Consider the following 19,197-nt stretch of genomic DNA (forward strand, 5'->3'; position numbering starts at 1 on the left):
CGTGTTTGCACAATGGCATTAAAAGAGAAAAGGAAGACAAAAATGGAAGAGGCAAGACGTTACCAACATCAAATTCTCTAGACCATACTACAGAAGTATTCAAACTTTAGAAAACGACATCACAGTGGTGTCATCCCGCACAAGCGCATAATACATTTTGTTTAAGGAATTCAGTGGCCCAATTCAAATCACCAAGTAAATTATCTCTCCGGAAAGCACCAATAACTGGAGATGCGACTTAGACATGACAACGACTTCTATCTTACAACATGACCAGCAGCCATATTCTAGAAATTGTTGACAAATGTTTTACTAAATGAGAATGCCTCATGCATGTATCATAGCCACTAGAATACTATAAAGGTAAGCCACTTTTTCTGGGAAAGTGAGTGGGGCAAATGCGCCCGGCCCTGGGAATTATGGATGAAATTCATAGCTTCTTTTATCCCTTTTTTAATTTGTAAATATTGGTCTTATGCAGGGGTCACGGATTATTACAGCACATTCTAACACTGGCCACACAAGAGCTTTATAAGCAAGGAAACGTCTTTCATGTGCAGCAAGCCGTAATCGGCTCCTCAGAAAGAGCAGTTTCTGCTGTTTATTAGCCGAGACAGTGTCAATATTGTCACGAAATGGTGACTGCAGTCCAGAGAGCAGAAATGCTTTGGAAAATGGTGTCTTAACAAAACTCTTTACTTGGGCTGACTTGCGCCTTCATTGTGACGGTGGCGGCGCAGCAACAAGCGTGCTCGGCGGTCGTTGAACAGAATGCCCGCCTCTCTCGGTCGTGCTCAATGTAAAGCTGAGAGCGAACTTTCGAGACAAGGCGTGCAAAGTTACTTGAACATTCTGGAACAGCGTAGAATCAGCTCTGCCTGGATGCTATCAATCGAGGTAAATCTGGTCGCGTCTTGCATTGCAAACCAAGCGATTAAGCGGCGTGCCCGCAGCTTTCAAGAATGAACAAACAAACACTTCAAAGATTGAAGTCATTACTCCCCGCTCAGAGATGCATCGTTCCAATGCAATAAAACAAGAAGGCGACTAGAAAGAAATAAAACGGATCGTGCGAAAATGGAGTGTGGAAACAGAGCTTCCTTTAGCGCGCATAGTTGGTCTTTAGACGGACGACATGCACAACTTCTGGTCGAACAGGGCGTCGCTGGGATGCAGTCATTGCGGCAGCGATGAGTTCACAATAGGGTTCACCTAGCCGACGAATAACCTTCAACGGTGCAAAATAGCGACGAAAAACTTTTCACTCCATCTACGGCGGCGAATGGGCGTCGAAACACAGGCTTAGTATCCTGCCTTGTATTCCGCGTTGCGTCTTCGTAGGTTATAGCGTCTGGCGTCGCTCCGCTGCTGGTCTTTAATTTTTCATCGGGCAAGTTTTCGGGCTTCTGCGCGTTGAAGGCAGTTGGCAACGTTGACGTTCTCTTCTTCGGTAACGTTGGGCAGCATGGCGTCCAGGGCGGTCATGGCCTCCCTGCTATAGACGGGCCAAAACATTGGCTTGGGTTTAGCTCTGGTTAACCTTAGTTGAATTGCGATAGCTTCGTTTCCTCGGCACGTAGTCTACACAGCGTCTCATTCTGACGCTCTCAAGATCTCAAATCGGTCTCTTCCGCAGTTAAAGACTCATTCCGGGACCTGGCACGACTTCGTATAGCCGCATCTTCGTTACGACGCTTCTTGAGTAAAGCGGCGCCCTCTTCTGGCGTCTCTTGAGCGTGTTCTCTCTTCCTCGCTTACTTCTGTCGTCGCGTCTCTTTCGCGCTCTCCATAACGAGTACAATCCGCAGAGGCAAAGCGCACATTTTAATCACAGTGCGCGACCAACGCGTCTTCTGTAGATATTGATCATCTCACGCATTTTCGTCTTCGGGGGAGTGGCCGCCATAATTCCGAGTGGCAGTAAAAGCTCGCTTCGTCCAGCCTCACAAGTCGTTGAGGCTCGTCTCGATACTGTGTCCTCTCCGTCGCAACACTGTAGCTACGTTCCGGTCGTCACCTGGTCGCACCATCTCCACAGATATAAACCATCGACCAACATCGCCGTGACGCTTCTGCTGGCCCAGCCGGTGCCTCAGCAGGTGTGCTTCCCTTCCTGCTGATCCCTCCGCCCGCAGCCCTGGCTCCAACGCACCTGCTGCCCCTCTGTCATCTGGACACCCGACATGGACCGTCAGCGCCTTTCAGCGCGAGTCTCCAACATTTGCGGGTCTCCGTGGTGATGACGTCGAGGACTGGCCCTACCAGTGCACTCAGGTCAGTGCCTACAATATTTGGGACTGCGATGAAGCTCATCCACGTCTCATTCTATTTAACCGCCGTGGCCAAGACTTGGTTCAATAATCACAAGGATACTATTCCGGATTGGACCCATTTTTCTTCGCAGCTTCAGCAAATTTTTGGCACTGTTGGTGCAAGCCCCGCCATCTACAAAAAAAGCTAGATGCGCGTGTCCAGCTGCCCGGCGTATCTCACACGTTTCACATTGAAGATCTATTAGGCCTGTGTCGACCAGTTAACAGTGCAATGTCTGAGTACGATCGGGTCCGTCACATTCTTCAAGGCATCGGCTAATTTGCTTTTACCACGCTTGCTAGCCAAAATCCTAGCTCAGTCAACGATATCCGCACCACATGTCACCGTCTTTACGACCTCCAATCACTCCGTTTGCAAGACGCCTGAGACCCCCGCCTTACAACCGATGTGGACTTGAGCTCTCTCATTCGATCCATCATCCGAGAGGAGCTCCACGGCTCCAGCTTACCGCCGGTGGAATCCCATCAGCACCGGCCTCCGACCTCGCCATTGCGTGATCTCATCAAGGACGAGTTCGCTGCCGTCCCTCGCCCCGCGGCACCCCAAGCATCTTTACCCCTTTGTGTGCCCACATATGCCCAGGTTGCTTCGTCTCCTGCGGCTCCCGTGTATGCTTCACATTCGCCACCCGTCCAGCAGACTGTCGCCTCCTTATCCCAGCGACCCGAAATGTATGCAGTGGTTTGGCCTGCCGCATCCGCCTCTTCATATCTGCTACTACTCTGTAATTCGTGCACACGTTGCCCGCGTTTGTTGTCGGCGTCAGCGCGACGAGCGTTACCAGTTTGATGACTTCCGCAGATACGAAACCTACTCATCGTATGGTTACCACCCTACTTTGGCAGCAAATGCTCCTCATCACAACGACACGTACTCATCGTATCCTTACCGGCCAACGTTTCTCCCCAAGGATCCTCACCGCTTCTCATCTCCGTCGCCCTCTCCAGACCGCTCGTCGAACGTCCGGTCGTCGCGCCGCCGCTCCTCATCGCCTCTACGTCCAGCCTCTCAGATCCCTGGTCGCCATACGGAAAACTAAATTGCGAAGTTTCCGGAGGTAAAGCTACACCACCTGCCCACCGTTCGATTCCTCCTCCGCCACCGTCGAACCTGTTAACCATTGATGTTGAAGGCACTATTGTAGAAGCATTGATTCATACCGGCGCCGCGGTTACCGTCATCAGTTCTGCTCTGTGTTCCCATCTTTGCCAAGTGCCCACTCCTAACTGCCGTCAATCTCTCCATGCTGCTAATGAAGAATCAATGCACCCTTCCGGTCTGTGTACAGCACGCGTCACTATTAACGCCATCCTGCACCACATCGAGTTCGCTGTACTTCCCGCCTGTGCTCAGCCCCCCTCCTCGGCTGGGAATACCTCCACTCCACGCAAGCTGTCGTTACATGTTGCCCTCCTGCTCTGAAAGTTGCTGAATCCGACTTTTCTGACGCTCCTGCTGTCCCTTCTCATTACTTGATCAACACCGCAGACCACGTACGTTATCCCGGCTCCGAAGATGTCCTCTCCGTTGGTTCTGCTCAAGTACGTACTGAGGAGGTTTTCGCCACACACAATCCCCGTCTTCTCCTCACATCCCTTCTTCGCTTCGTCAATGGGACTAAGTCAGAGCCCATCCTTCTGCGCGCAGGCACTAAATTCGCTTCTGTGCCTACCGCTAAACCTGTCACCTTTTTTTCCTCGCCCCCATCAAGCTTCGCCATTTCTTCCCATGATTCTTCACCTGCAGCTATTTCCGCTACAATCAGCAACGATGTAACGCCTGCTCACAAGGCAGATTTGGTTTCCTCTTGAACAAACATGCCACTTCTTTTGATGTCCAGTCAAAACTTTTGGTACAAACCTCGGCGGCTACACATCGCATCTACACCGATGGTTCGCGCATCATACGCCGCCGCCTGTATCGCGTGCCTTTAAGTGAGCGCAAAATTATTCAAGATAATGTAACCGAAACACTTCAGCGCAACATCAAACGCCCCTCTTCAAGTCCTTGGTCCTCACCTGTTGCACTGGTACAAGTGAAGGATGGTTCAGTGCGCTTTTGTGTCGACTATCGCGCGCTCAATAAGGCCCCTCGAAAGGATGTTTATACACTTCCTCGGATTGACGCCGCCCTCGACTGTCTCCAAGGTGCTCAATTTTTCTCTGGTCTTGACCTATGATCCAGCTACTGGAAAATCTCCATGCATTAAGAGGACAAAGAAAGAGCACCTTTCGCCACACCAGGTGGTTTGTATGAATTTAGCGTTATGCCATTCGGCTTGTGCAATGCTCCGGCCATGTTCGAACGTATGAGTGGCACCGTAATCCTCGGGCTTAAATGGAAAACTTGTCTCTGCTACCTGGACGACATTGTAATTCTCTCCTCGACTTTTTGTGAGCACCTCGCTCGCCTGAGATGAAATTCTAAGTGCTCTTTTCGCGGCCGGACTTCAATTAAACAAAACGAAATGTTGCTTTGCTTCCACTAATATCAAAGTTCTCGGACACGTCGTTAGTCGCAGGGACATAAAACCTGATCCTGACAAAGTTGCTGCAGTTCTGCGTTTCCACCGCCCAACACGGATTAAAGACCTGCGCACTTTCCTAGGACTGGCCTCATACTTTCGTCTCATACTTGGCCTCATACTTTCTTTTGGCCTCATATTGCCATTCAATGAACAACCAGCTTTTCCCAGTTTTTTCTTTTGTATGGTCGCCCCCTACCTTCATTCTCGAAGCATCTTTCTTCTGAAAAAATGAAATCTAAGGTTCGACGAAATCTCATCTGGTCGGGTGAATACATTGGTGAAAATAACGTCCTTCCATCTTGATAACATCTTTCTTCTCTGCCCCACAACCTCTTCCGGACTCTAATACGACAAATTTACTTCCAGTCTTGCCTCCTGTTGCCCCATTGCCCGCCTGAACACTGACGCCTGCCAAGCCTCCCGTAAAAGCACCTACGACTTCAAACACCGTGCAGTGAGATTCTTCTCTGTTAAAATGTTGCTGTGGACACCCGTGCGCACCCCCGGCTTGCGCAAAAAATTTCTCAGCCGCTTTATTGGTCCGTACTCTGTACTCGAACAAACGTCCCACGCGAACTATCTCGCTCCCCCTGTTCATCCTGCCAATGACCGAGGTTGTCGCGGTGTAGAGATTGTTCACGTGTCGCGCTTAAAGCCCTTCGCTTGTCGCCCTGCTTCGCTCCAGGGTGCGCCCGGGCCGGTCGCTTTCGTCCGTAGGAGGAGAAAGTGTAAGCAGATTGCGTGACCCACGCGTCTTCTGTAAATATTCATCATCACTCATCTTCGTCTTCGGAGGAGTGGCCGCTGTAATTGCGAGTGGCAATAACAGCTCGCTTCGTCTTCTACAGTCTCAATATATATATATATATATATATATATATATATATATATATTCAAAGTTTAATTCAAAGTTGAAAACGCTTCATTTAGCCATAGATTTATTTTGAGCCGACGTTTCGGGCAGAGCCTATCCTTTCTCAAGACTGCGATTACAGGGGTCTTCTTCCTCTTCTTAAGGAGTTAGCACTGGCACACATGTACGACACATGAACAAACAAAACAAACGGAGGCAAAGAATACCAGAAAAGATGCAGATAGAACGGGAAAAAGGGGGAACAAATAAAGAAGAAAAACGCGCTGTCCCCAGCCGCCCACCCCGCAGCCGCGGGGAGCCGACCCTGGACGAGGAAAAAAAGGCGAAAACACGGAGCGGGAGGGGATAATGGCTACCCATCAAGTCAACAGATCGGCGGCGTGTAAGGTGCACAGGAACAGACGTTGGCGGGATCGCCCTACACACAAAAGTTAAAGACGCGTGCACTCGCGTGCCCCGACCATAAAGAGTAAACAAATAAACAGAATAAAATGCAGACAGGGCCGGAGCTTCCGTCATCTGGAACCACTTCGGCAGCCAGAGCCAAGGCCGAATCACCGGTGCCGTGCGCTTAACTAGACACACGTGCACTGTGCATGAAAACACCCAGACACACAACAGTAAAACATCCGAGCTCATGCCAGTGTCGTGTGGCGGATAAATGACTATGGCGGGAGCATTTAAGCGAGAAAGGTGTACAGAAACAGACGGTGGCCGAATTGTCCAACATGCAAAAATTAGAGATGCGTGCACTCGCGTGCCCTGGCCAGAAAAAGTAAAGAAATAAACAGAATAAAATGCAGACAGGACAGGAGACTTCCGTCATCTGGAACCATTTCGGCAGCCCGAGTCAAGGTCGAATCAGCGGCGCCGTGAGCTTAACTACACACACGTGCACTGTGCCTGAAAACACCCACAAAGGAAAAAAAGTGGAAAAACATCCGAGTTCGGGCAAGTGTCGTGTGGGAGGTAATTGTGAATGGCGTGATCACGTAGGCAAGGGTTCTTCAATTGCACCCCGTCGGCAAGGTAATCGAACTGGGAAGATAGGGGCGGGATGGGGTAGGGAATGAAGAAATTTGTGTGAGCTTGAAAAAGATGTCGCTGGCAAGAAACGACCGAGGTATGTCAAGCTGGCTCTCGTAATGTCAGCAACAGCCCTGCAAGGGGCGGATTGAGGACAATACACCTGGACTTTCATTAATGCCGTGAAGAATTTTTTTCAAATTTGTAAAGGAAGTACGACTCGCGTTGTTCTCTTCCCCGGGTGTTGTGGAACCCACCCTGTAGGACTGTTAACTTAATTGCACCAAATGGGTGGTTTCGCTCATTAATGTGTTTTGACAAGGGATGGTTGGGTAGGGATAAGATATGCGCGCGGTGGTTATTAAAGCAAATTCGTAGAGGGTTGACGGTTTGTCCAATGTACTGCATACTGCACACACTGAATTCTAGGAGGTATATTACGTTGCAGGAATCACAATCAAAGTTGCCATTATTTCCCATTTGAAGCCTGAAGCTGTGCTTACTGCACAGCTTGATGTTTGTATGTGTTTGCAGACCTGGCATCTACTTTTCCCACAGGACCGGCACCCCAAAACCGGCTGGTTATTTGTTTTTGAGTGTACTAGAATGTTTTCAATGTTTTTTGGTCGTCTGTAGACCGTGTCAGGGGGAGCAGTGAAAATTTTGGTGAGGCGCTCGCTTTGTTCGAGGATGTTGAAATGTTTTCTGAGGATTTTGTTTACGTTAGGCGGGTTACTGGTGAAGGTAAGTACGAGATTTGCCCGGTGGTCTGTTTCCTCGTTGTAGCAACATCCCTCCAGTATTTGCTCTCGGTTGAGTTTAGATGCCTTTTCAATGGCATCGTCGAAAATGGCGGGGGGGTATCGTTGCTTAATGAGGACTTCTCGCATGCGTTTGGAATTTTTTACGAAGTCCTCGTCTTGAGAACATATTATTTTAAATCGATGTGCCTGAGAGTATGGGATGCTTGTTTTAGAGTGACGAGGATGGCAGCTTTGGAAGTGTAGGTATTGTTGGCGGTCCGTCGGTTTTCTATATGCACCGGAGGTAAGTGAGCCTTTGTTTACCGAAATCTCGACATCTAGAAAGTTAATTGTGGTGTTGGAGTACGTGTAAGTGAAAGATATGTTGGGGTGGACGAGTTTGAAGTTTTCAATAAAACATATGTGTTCTTGCTCTGTGTCAGTCCATATTAAAAAGATGTCATCCAAGTAGCGTTTGTATAGGGTGGGATTAATGGGGCAATCTTTCAGAAATTTGGATCAATACTAAGCATGAAGATATTGGCGTAGGTGGGTGCCATCCGTGTACCCATGGCTGTGCCATTAATTTGAAAATAGTGTTAATAATAATAATAATCTTTATTTCTCTCTTTCCACAGAATACAGAATGAGAGCGGACGTAAGGGTAAAAGCCGCATGCAGCGGCTTGAAAAAGCCCCATTACGCCCCACATGACAGTATGACGAGGTAACAGCTTAGTCATGACAAATGCAGAGAAATACAGGAAACATTGGAATACATTGCAAATTTTGTGAATGTACAAGGGCAAAAATACAGTAGAGATAAGTAAGAAAATATACGCACAAAATTAACAACAGACAAAATTGACAAATGACAAAATTGACACCATACATTAATGCAGGAGCGGCAAAACACTAATTAACTTATTTTTGGATATTTCTTCCAGTAAGGTGTTATTACGTTCAAGTGTGTTAAGGTAACAGGGAAGTCTATAGGCGCTTGATTGAAATCTGTACACAGTCCGACAAAATGGTGTAGACCAGGCGGTGCAACGGCGTACATTGTACATGGGCACATGGCTTTGAAGGTTGAATAGTATTAACATATCGGCGTTGTTTGTTCTAATAGCATTCTTGTACATAAGAATTAATTTGAAGGCATAAAGATTAGGCACTTGAATGATGTTAAACTCGGAATAATAGCTTTCTGTGTGGGCATACCATGGTATGTTAGCAATTAATCTTATCGCACGTTTCTGAGTAACAATAATCTTGGATAAATTATGCTTCGTACTTGTGCCCCAGAAAGTGTGGCAATAGCTCAGTATTTGAACTAAGAAAGCGTTGTAGAATAATAGTTTAATTCTTGTTGATAGCACATACCGTTGACGACATAGCACCCCATTCACTTTGTTTATTTTTTATTCGTACGTTATTAATTTCGATATCCCAATTAAGCGATTCCGAGAAAGTTACTCCCAGACATTTGATAGTACGCACGATTTCAATATAGTTGTTCGCAAACCTAAGCATAATATCTTTTACAACTTTGTTTTTCGCTCGAAATACTATGGCTTTAGTTTTGCTTGTGTTCACCTTTAGGTAATTTTCCTGCGACCACTCACACATGTATTGCAAAAGCTCATTACCTCTAGAGGATAAGTCATCATCTCTACTACCCGTAATGAGCCCCGTAAGGTCATCAGCGTAGGCAGTAAGGTTCACCGGTAGCTTAGTGTAAAATGTATCATTTAAGTAAACTAAAAACAACAAAGGGCCTAAGATGCTGCCTTGCGGCACGCCCGATTTTATGTATTGGCCATCAGACAGAACATCATTGTGTGCTACAATTTCTTTACGATGTTGAAGGTATGACCGTATCAAAGAATTAGGAATCCCTCTTATACCACAGCGGTTTAGTTTATTTACTAACAAGTCATGACTGATTAAATCAAAGGCTTTGGAAAAGTCAATATAAATTCCGAGGACAAGGAGCTTGTCTTCAAATGCATTTATGATGAGCTCCTTTTGCTTGAGCAGTACCAACTCAGTGGATCTTTTTGGTCTAAAACCGAACTGATCATTAGATAAAACGGAATGCTTATCTAAAAAATTAGTTATTCTCGTGTTCATTGTTAAATTCGAAGTTCTTGTATTCGAGTACGATTTTTGCCAGTATTTCTAAAACACGTGGGGTAGGGGTTTCCTTCTTTCTGTTTTGTTCATACGCTTTGACCAGAGATTTAATGCCATCGGAATGAGGAATGTTTGTGTAGAGAGAGACTACATCTAGTGTTGCCAGGAAGGCTCCTTCCAGGAATTTGAGACCTGCTATTGCGCGAAGGAAATGGTTTCTGTCGCGTATGTATGATGCGTGTGTTGTTGGAGTATGCCTAATTAGTGTGTCAATGTAACTGGAAATTGGTTCTGTAATCGTGCCGATGCCGGATACTATAGGGCGGCCAGGATTATTCTTTTTATTCTTTTTGTGGATTTTCGGTAACATGTAGAATCGGCCCGGCGACGGGTGTGGTGCGGTGAGGGCTATATATATATATATATATATATATATATATATATATATATATATATATATTGGGCGCGAGGACATACTGTGGCACCAGCTCACGGCGGCGCGCGCCAGACGCACTAAGGTGAATAACGCGCATTGAACTGCTACTGTGTGACGCTTTGCCATGCAGTTTAGTTGAGCGCTAATAGTTTATTCATATTGAAGCGGGAAGACGACGACGAGACTGAGCAAGTGAATGGGTGGACAAAGACGACAACGAAGTTCTGACTTTGTTCTGAGTGCCGCTCGTAGCTGTTCTTTCGCTGGTGTACGTAGTTGTAAATATTCTTTCCCGGCAACATATTTGGTGGAAGTGCGCCTTTCCCCTACGTCTACCAACAACGGAGCTCCGCAGCGGCCGACACGTGCCTTCGCTCATTACCCAGGACGCCTGCCAGAAAACACCACCATCGGCCATGCCATCACTCGTTCTTTCTGCTTCTCGTGACCCTGGGACATTTTATGGCACCGACAACGTTGACGTGGACGCCTGAATCCAGATGTATGAACGCGTGAGCACATACAACCGCTGGGATCCAACCATTATGCTCGCCAATGTCATTTTCTACCTAAAAGACACCGCCCGAGTCTGGTACGAGACTCACTAAGATGACTTGACCAGCTGGGACGTCTGCAAGCAGAAACTGCGCGACCTGTTTGGACGGCCGCTCGGCCGAACACTCACCGCTAAGAGGGACCTTGCATCCCGAGCTCAAACTTCTACAGAATCCTGTTTCGTACATTCAGAACGTGTTGGCCCTCTGCAACAAAGTTGACAATAACATGCCCGAATCTGACAAAGAGGATCACGTGCTGAAGGGGATCGCCGACGATGCCTTCAACCTGCTCATCTACAAGAATTGCACTACAGTCGACGACATTATTAAGGAATGTCGGCGCTTAGAGGAAGCTAAAAGCTGGCGTATTAGCCAGCCTTACACACGCCTCCCCATCACGGCTGCCGCTTCCTCGTGTGAAGACTTGCTGCACCGACAAACTCTTGCGCCTCCACAAAATGTGACCCGCATCATTCGACGCGAACTCGAAGCCATGTCCCCTGCCTTCCTGCACCTACGTGGTGGCGACAACCACTTGCCCACCATCTCTATGGTACAAGCTGTCGTCCGTCCAGAGCTTGCAAATGTTGCCCCCAACCCGTCAGCCCTCTATGTCGTTCATTCCCACCCGACATCACTGCCATTGCTCCTGACCGACCTTCCTACTTCGCTCCACGTCGACGTAACCCTAACGACTGGCGGACACCCGATGACAGGCCCATTTGTTTCCTCTGCCACCGTATTGGCCACATCTCCCGTCACTGTCGCAATTATTGGTCCCTCCGTAGCGCATACAATCCTCTGAGCTCTCACCGCAACGACGAACAGCGCAGCCACTTCACACCCCCTCCAGCCCGGCAGAGTGCTACATTCATCTGCCAGTTTTCCCGCCCCAGCCGCTCGCCGTCCCCCCTGCGTCGGCAGTCTCGTTCGCCCCTAAGCCGTCGCTCCTCTGCTGGCCCCTACGTACGCTTGCAATCGAAAAAATAGACACTGCAGTGTCTGGAGGTGATGCTGCAGTACAACCAAAGTCCCAAAATCCTCGCTTAGCTCTCCGCGCCCACCAAAATTTGCTCGCTATTAATGTCGATGGAGTCCCTGTGAGAGCCCTGATCGATACGGGTGCGCACGTGTCCGTCATGAGTTTAGCCCTCCGACGCCGCCTCAGAAAAGTACTGACCCCTGCACCTACAGCCGTTCTCCGCGTTGCCGACGGCGGAACGCCTCCTGTGGTAGGACTATGCACAGCCCGTATGACCATTTCCGGCCGTCATACATCCGTTCTATTCTCTGTTCTGGACCAGTGCCCTCATGAAGTCATTCTTGGCCTCGACTTTCTGTCTGAGCATTGAGCCCTCATCAACTGCGCCACAGGTGTTGTCCAGCTTGACCTTCCCCATTCTGCTGAGTCACCGTCCCCAGTTGTACGTCGCCTTTGTGCTGTCGACTTTGTCCGTCTAACGACTAAAGCCGCCACTTACATTTCTTTCTCATCTGTTCCTCCTGTTCCTGATGGTCCCTACGTAGTCACTCCGGACCTTGACGTCGCCCTCTCCCGAAGTAATGCGCTTGCGCACACTGTACAATGTCGGCCAACCGAGCGTACCTTCCGGTTCTGAACTTTGGCTCGTCTATCCAACCGCTCCCGCAAGGCATCTCACTCACCACGCTCTGCCCGGCTGCCGAATATTTCATATCAGTCGTGGACACCTGCTTACCTTCTACTCATCAAAGCCTGTTGCCTGCGGCCACATCAACTGAGGAACCAGCGGACGACTACGCCGACATGATCTCTTCTGACTTACCGCCGATGCAAGCTCGCGATCTGAGGTGCATTTTATCTTTTCGCGACATCTTCGACTTTGCTGTCCGTGCTTTGGCTCATACATCTGTAGTGACGCATCGCATAAACACTGGTGATTCCGGTCCTATCCACAGACGTCCGTACCGCGTGTCCAGCGCTGAACGCACCGTCATCAATCAAGAGGTGGATAAGATGCTCGCAAAAGACATCATCGAGCCCTCGTCAAGCCGTTGGGCTTCACCAGTTGTCCTGGTAAAAAAGAAGGGCGGCAGCTGGCGCTTCTGCGTTGATTACCGGCACCTAAACCGCATGACAAAAAAGTACGTATATCCTCTACCGAGGATCAATGATGCATTAGATTGCCTACACGGTGCCAAATACTTCTCTTCAATTGATCCTCGATCGGGGTACTGGCAAATTACCGTTAATGAAAAGACCGCGAAAAGACCGCCTTCGTGATGCCTGATGGCTTATACCAATTTAAAGTCATGCCATTCGGACTCTGTAACGCGCCGGCTACCTTTGAACGAATGACGGACTCCATTCTTTGCGGCTTTAAGTGGTCGACCTGCCTCTGCTACCTTGACGATGTTGTGGTTTTCTCACCTACTTTTGACACGCACCTCGAATGCCTCTCCAGTATTCTGAAAGTGTTCCGTAACACCGGACTCCAGCTGAACTCATCGAAATGCAAATTCAGTCGCCGCCAACTCACTATTCTCGGACACCTGGTTGATGCTTCTGGTGTCCGCCCAGATCCAGTCAAAATTCAAGCCTTCAAGGACTTTCCTTTTCCTAGGTCGTCGAAAGATGTGCGCAGCTTTGTCGGCTTGTGCTCGTATTTTCGCCGCTCTATCAAAGATTTTGCCGGCATCGCTTGCCCCCTCACCGACATTCTTACGAACGACACCCCCTTTAACTGGGGCCCTGCTCAATAGCACTCATTTGCCTCCCTCGTTCAATTGCTAACCTCTCCGCCCATCTCAGCCCATTTTGACCCGTCGTCTCGTACAGAGGTTTGCACCGACGCCTCCGGATATGGGATCGGTGCCGTGCTAGCCCAACGTCAACAGGGAGACCGTGTCATCGCTTATGCCAGCCGCCTAGTATCCGCCGCAGAGCAAAATTACTCCATTACTGAGCGCGAGTGTCTCGCCCTCGTCTGGGCTGTAGCTAAATTCCGCCCGTACCTGTTCGGCCGCTCATTCGCTGTTGTCGCTGATCACCACGCTCTCTGTTGGCTTTCTTCACTAAAAGATCCCACTGGTCGCCATGGTCGCTGGGCTTGGCGCCTCCAAGAATATTCATACTCTGTAGTGTACAAGTCCGGTCGTCGCCACCAGGACGCTGACTGTTTATCCCGGTACCCTGTTGAGCCACCTGACCTAAAAGACGCTGAGACCCTTCCCTGCCTCTTAGCTATCACTGCTCTCACCGACATCGCCACCAAACTGCGCCACGACTCATCTTTACGCCCTATCTTTGATGGCCTCCACTCTGCAAATCGATCTCCGTCTCTGCAACTTTATGTGCTCTAGAATGGAATTTTATATCGCCGCAATCTACACCCCGATGGTCCTCCATTGCAGCTCGTCATACCCCAACATCTACGCTCTTCTGCCTTTGAAGAATTGCACGATCTGCCGACAGCCGGCTACCTTGGCGTGTCCCGCACGTACGCTCGAGTGCGGCGCCGCTTCTTTTGGTCTGGCCTGTATCGTTCCGTCAAGCGCTACGTTGCCGTTTGCGACCTGTGTCAACGTCGGAAAAGGCCCTCCACTTTGCCTGCCGGTCTCCTACAATCCATCGACGTACCTCTGGAACCTTTTCACCGTGTTGGCCTCGACCTTCTTGGCCTTTTTCCCAGGACCCTCTCCGGCAACAAGTGGATTGCTGTCGCTACTGGTTACACGACTCGGTACGCCATCACGCGTGCTTTGCCTACCAGCTGCGCTACCGATGTCACCGATTTTCTTCTCCAAAACGTCATTCTTCACCATGGCGCCTCTCGTCAACTGCTCACCGACAGTGGTCGTTATTTTCTGTCCCGAGTGATTAATGACATTCTTCGTTGTTGTGCCACGCAGCACCAGCTCGCGACAGCTTACCATCCACAAACCAACGGGCTTACGGAACGGTTCAACCGCGCGCTCACCTGCATGTTAGCAATGTACGTCTCGCCAGACCACCGAGATTGGGACGCTGCCTTGCCTTATGTGACTTTTGCAAATAACTCTTCAGGCATGACACAACCGGCAATTCCCCTTTCTGCCTTTTGTTTGGTCGGCACCCCATCTTGGCTTTGGACATACTCATGCCGTCTTCTTCAGTCGTCACCACTGCTTACGCTCAGGACGCCATCGCCCAGGCCTCGCTAGCGCGCCAAAGAGCCCGTAGTCGACTCCGTGCCTCACAAGCTTCCCAGAAGTCCGCCTACGACCGCCATCACCGTGCAGTCGAGTGACCTGAATTTTGCTCATTAATTGTGAGCATAAACAATGCACGAAAACATTCCAAAGCTGAATTTCAGTTTGCCACTTAATTTCGCTTCCCAGGCACCTCAGTCCACCGACACGTACTTCCGAAATTCCGCTTCCACCGCTTTTATTTTTTCGCGCGAGCCACTCACCACTGAGCCGGCTAAGCAGAAGAGCCTATCGACTCACCTACCTTCGAAGAGCTCTAGCTCGTTGCATGCTCCGCTTGAGCCTTCTCGATCGCACTCATTCTCATTTGGAATGGCCAGTAAGTGGCAGAAATGCCGGCGGCTGAATCGCGAGGTCAGCGAATTTTTAAGAAGAACTTCTTGTTGGGCGAGTTGGTGCATACTTTTGTAGGTACGAATTGCGCACAAAAGACACACACAGGAAAAAGCACGAGGGAGACTGAAAGAGCGCTCTTTCAGTCTCCCTCGTGCTTTTTCCTTTGTGTGTCTTTTGTGCGCAATTCGTACCTATAACAGCGAATTTTTATCGCAACATTTGCTCCCCCGCCGAGGGCGTTCTTGGGCCTTCTACGATGGCACGCGAAGCAAGTGAAATCGTTGCCGACAATGCGGACACAAGCAAAAGGCCCGAAGAATGCTCTGAAGCATTCCCAGGACGATTCGGCGTTTCTGTATGCTGTCACTCGCCAGCCGATTCTGATGAAAGTGCCGAATATTTGTGGTAGTCCCAGGAGCATCCGTCTACCGCGCAAGAAAGCACAGAAGCAAGCCCATCAACGACAGATGCTGCACGAGATCTAGCGGACGTAGCTCGGAAGCATTCCCTTATCCATTCGGCAGTTAATGACCTCTGTCTGCTTTTGCGTCGCAATTGGCCATCCGCTACCTCGTGACGCTGGAACATTACTGACGACTGAGCGAAAAGCTGATGTTCATAACGTCTCCGTGTATTTTGGCCTACGAAGTCAGACTATTGAACGAGTGAAGAACTGTCTTCGCGATGCTGCAGGTACTAAAGCTTACCTCCACATGAACATCGACGGATTACCGATATTCAAGAGCACTTCGCTGGGCTTCTGGGTTTGCTGTGTTCAGTGGCGAATGCAGTTGACAGCCAACCATTAGTTGTCTCTATCTGTTATGGCAAAAACAACCCTACAAATATTGCATAGTTTTTGCGGCCATCTCTGTAAGAAATGAAAAGTATGGAAGCTTCCGTTGTCATCATCAACTTTGTACGTCACAGTGTTTCCTCTGCTGCAGTAATCTGTGATGCACCAGCCTGTTCTTATGCCAAATGTACCAAGGGACACACTGGTTATTACGGTTTTGACCGATTCACACAGAAAAGAGAAAACATTTGGCGCAGGCAAACATTCCCAATGTATGCTGCTTTCAGGAATCAATCGCAGAGATGATTCTTTCCGCTCAATGACCGACGCTGGCCATCACCACGCTGCACGTCCGCTTTCAGAGATGCATGTGTACATGGTGAAACACTTTCCGGTGGATTGCATGCACACGGTCTACTTGGGAATGCTTCGTAAGTTGCTGCAGTCATGGACATCCGGACCATTGCCACATCGTCTCAGCGCGCACCCGCAGAGCATTATGAGTGAAAGACTGCAGCAAGCTAGTCTGCCGTTAGAATATTGTCACCGAGAAACGGTTGACGTAAGCTGGGCTGGTTTACTTGCTTATACGCGCAAGATGTTGGGACGCGCAAGGCAGCAGGCAGCACGAGAAATGAAGAGGACAAAGCATCTATCCCCGAGATGGCTCAAGGCTTGCCAACTGCCAGGAAATGTAGTTTAGCAGCGGCATGTCGCCACTACAGGAGTTAGTAGTGCAGCAATATACTTGGCAGCCCAGAGGCATTCATGAATTGAACAGATGGAAGGCCGTAGAGTTAAGTCTTTCATTCTCTACACTAGCCCTGTGGTGCTACCCGGTTTGCTGGGCGACAACCAATACAAACACTTGCTGTGCCTTCATGAGAGGATGCGTATTCTGCTCAGTTATGTTCTGTCGACAAAGATGAATAAGTATGCCTCAGGTCTCCTAACGTATTTTTCACAGCAGTGGGAGGTTCTTTATGGACCTGGGTTTCTGAACTACAATGTACACATGCTGTGTCACATCGCGGAGGAGGCCTTAATTTATGGTCCGATTGACAATGTTAGTGCGCTCCTATTTGACAACTGTTTAGGGCGAGTTAAACGGTTGTGGTTCATCAGCAGAAAGCCACTTCAACAGCTGGGCTACAGATTGTCCGTGTTGGCTTATGCACCAAGAGAACTCCCACCAACTGTGCGCTCGGCAGATGTATCATCCTTGAATGTAGGTGTAGAGAAGGACTCGTGTTGCTTACTGAGCAATAGCAGCATTTTCCGTGTGACATAGGTCACTCCGAAGTTTCTTCTTGGCCATGGGTTTCTTCATGCAAGCATCTTCTCTGCTCCGGTTCCATCAGAAAAGCTCAAGATTTTCCGCACAGAGAATGCTTCACATGATGTAAGGATGTGGCCTGTGGATTCGTTCCGCTGGAAATGTGTGAAAGTTGTGTGGAAGTCTGGGTTTATTTTTTTCTCTCCTTCATTGTAATTAATAGCTAAGATTAGATTGCAGTTTGTATTGAGCATCATGTTCCATCTACATAGACAGCAGAAGTCTATCATGGTAGAAGCGTATTAGTGTTGTTTTTCCGCTGCATTATCATTTTTAGCGGAAGTGTATCTAGGCTAAGTGTACCATATGTAGTAGCTGTGTACTTTGAGCGTTGTTATATCATAGCTGGTAGATCATAGCTATGTCATAGTTGTTTTATCTGAGTTTTTTCTTAACTGAGTGTTGGCGACTGCAGGCAGTAAAAAAGCATTTAGTATTCTGTTCAAACACTGTAGCTACTTTTGTGTATCTTCTTCATGAGTTGTAGTGATAATTACAGAGTACACATGTTACCTATACTATTTAGGTTACAGGCACGTGCTTGATGTCTTTCTAATGTGTACTGAGCTGAGGACGTGTTCTTGTTCGTGTTCTCAGTTATGTTATCTCGGTCTGGCCTACATAGGTGTGTTTGATTTGAACACACTGATGGGGTGTAGAGTAAAAAACCACAACTTCAGACAGGAAGTACGACCACTTCTCAGTCTTGCGTCCTGTCTGAAGTTACGGTTTTTTTCCGCTACATCATGTCTGACCAAGTGGCCCAAAACTTCCCCTTGTGAAACGTAGGACAGCTGCATAGCAAACTGAGAGGCGACACGCTAAGCAATGTGGGTTGTATGCTTAGTGTTAACCGCGGTAGCTGGCCGATGCGCGTGGAGCGTTGCTTCGCTCAAATTGCAGCGCAGCCTAAGCTTTGTTGGTGTAGCTGGGACTATGAAGGTTATTCGCGCCAGAAATCAAAGCCCTCCTCTCTTAGGGTTGTTATCTCTATCTGGAAAGCTTCAGTGAGCACAGCCTTCATACGTTCTGCTCCTGCAATTATTTGACAGCATCAGTTTGCACAAAATCGATGTTCAATACCCCTTGTGAGGGTGGAAATTGCCGAGTTTGTTACTACTTTACCGTGATAGCTCCTCCTTATCTAGTACAAGTGATGCTGCATGATTTCTCCTCTTCCACTTCATGCGCTACGTGTAGGCAATTTGCAGTCGTACGGTGCTGAGGCTTGTCCACAATACAGGCTCTGTGCATGTGACCTTTCTGTTAACGTATATAGCATGTTGTCTTCATTTTTCATATTGCTGTGTATGATACTCAGAGTGATGTCTAAGTGAATTAAATGTTTTGGTGGTGCGCATAACCGCTTTTATCACTCGGTGCTTTCGTGCTTAGTGCAGGCTCTGTGTTCTTTGACTGTGCACTGTGTCAGGGTCATAACTGTGTCGTTCGCTACTTAACATTGTTGGTGGAGGAGTCAGGTGTACGATCGCGCCATGAAGCTTGAAGTATTCAGACCGGCACAGAGCCACAGAGGATAGCTGGCGCTCCTTTCGTAGTCATGGTGTCACCCTGTTACCCCGGCATCTTTGGAACTGATGACACGGATGTTGATGACTGGCTCTGCTGATACGTGCCGGTCGTCACCTATAACACGTGGGACACTACTCTGATGCCAGCGAATGTCATCTTTTAACTTACCGGCAGTGCCAGGGTGTAAGATAAAACACAGGAAAATAAGCTCATGACGCGGGACACCTATGAGAAAAAACTACGCATATTATTTGCAAGACCTGATGCATGGAAACTAACCTCGAGATAACAGCATACGTCCCGTGCCGTGTTCTCCACAGAGGGCTGCATACCT

General features: G+C 48.7%; 1 pseudogene; it reads left to right on the forward strand.

Moving 5' to 3' along the window:
- LOC144129562 (uncharacterized) overlaps positions 1–19,197 on the forward strand; it is a 100,506-nt pseudogene that overhangs the window by 52,490 nt on the left and 28,819 nt on the right.

Source organism: Amblyomma americanum, chromosome 4 (genome assembly GCF_052857255.1).
Source record: "Amblyomma americanum isolate KBUSLIRL-KWMA chromosome 4, ASM5285725v1, whole genome shotgun sequence".
In the NCBI taxonomy this organism is placed as follows: Eukaryota; Metazoa; Arthropoda; class Arachnida; order Ixodida; family Ixodidae; genus Amblyomma; species Amblyomma americanum.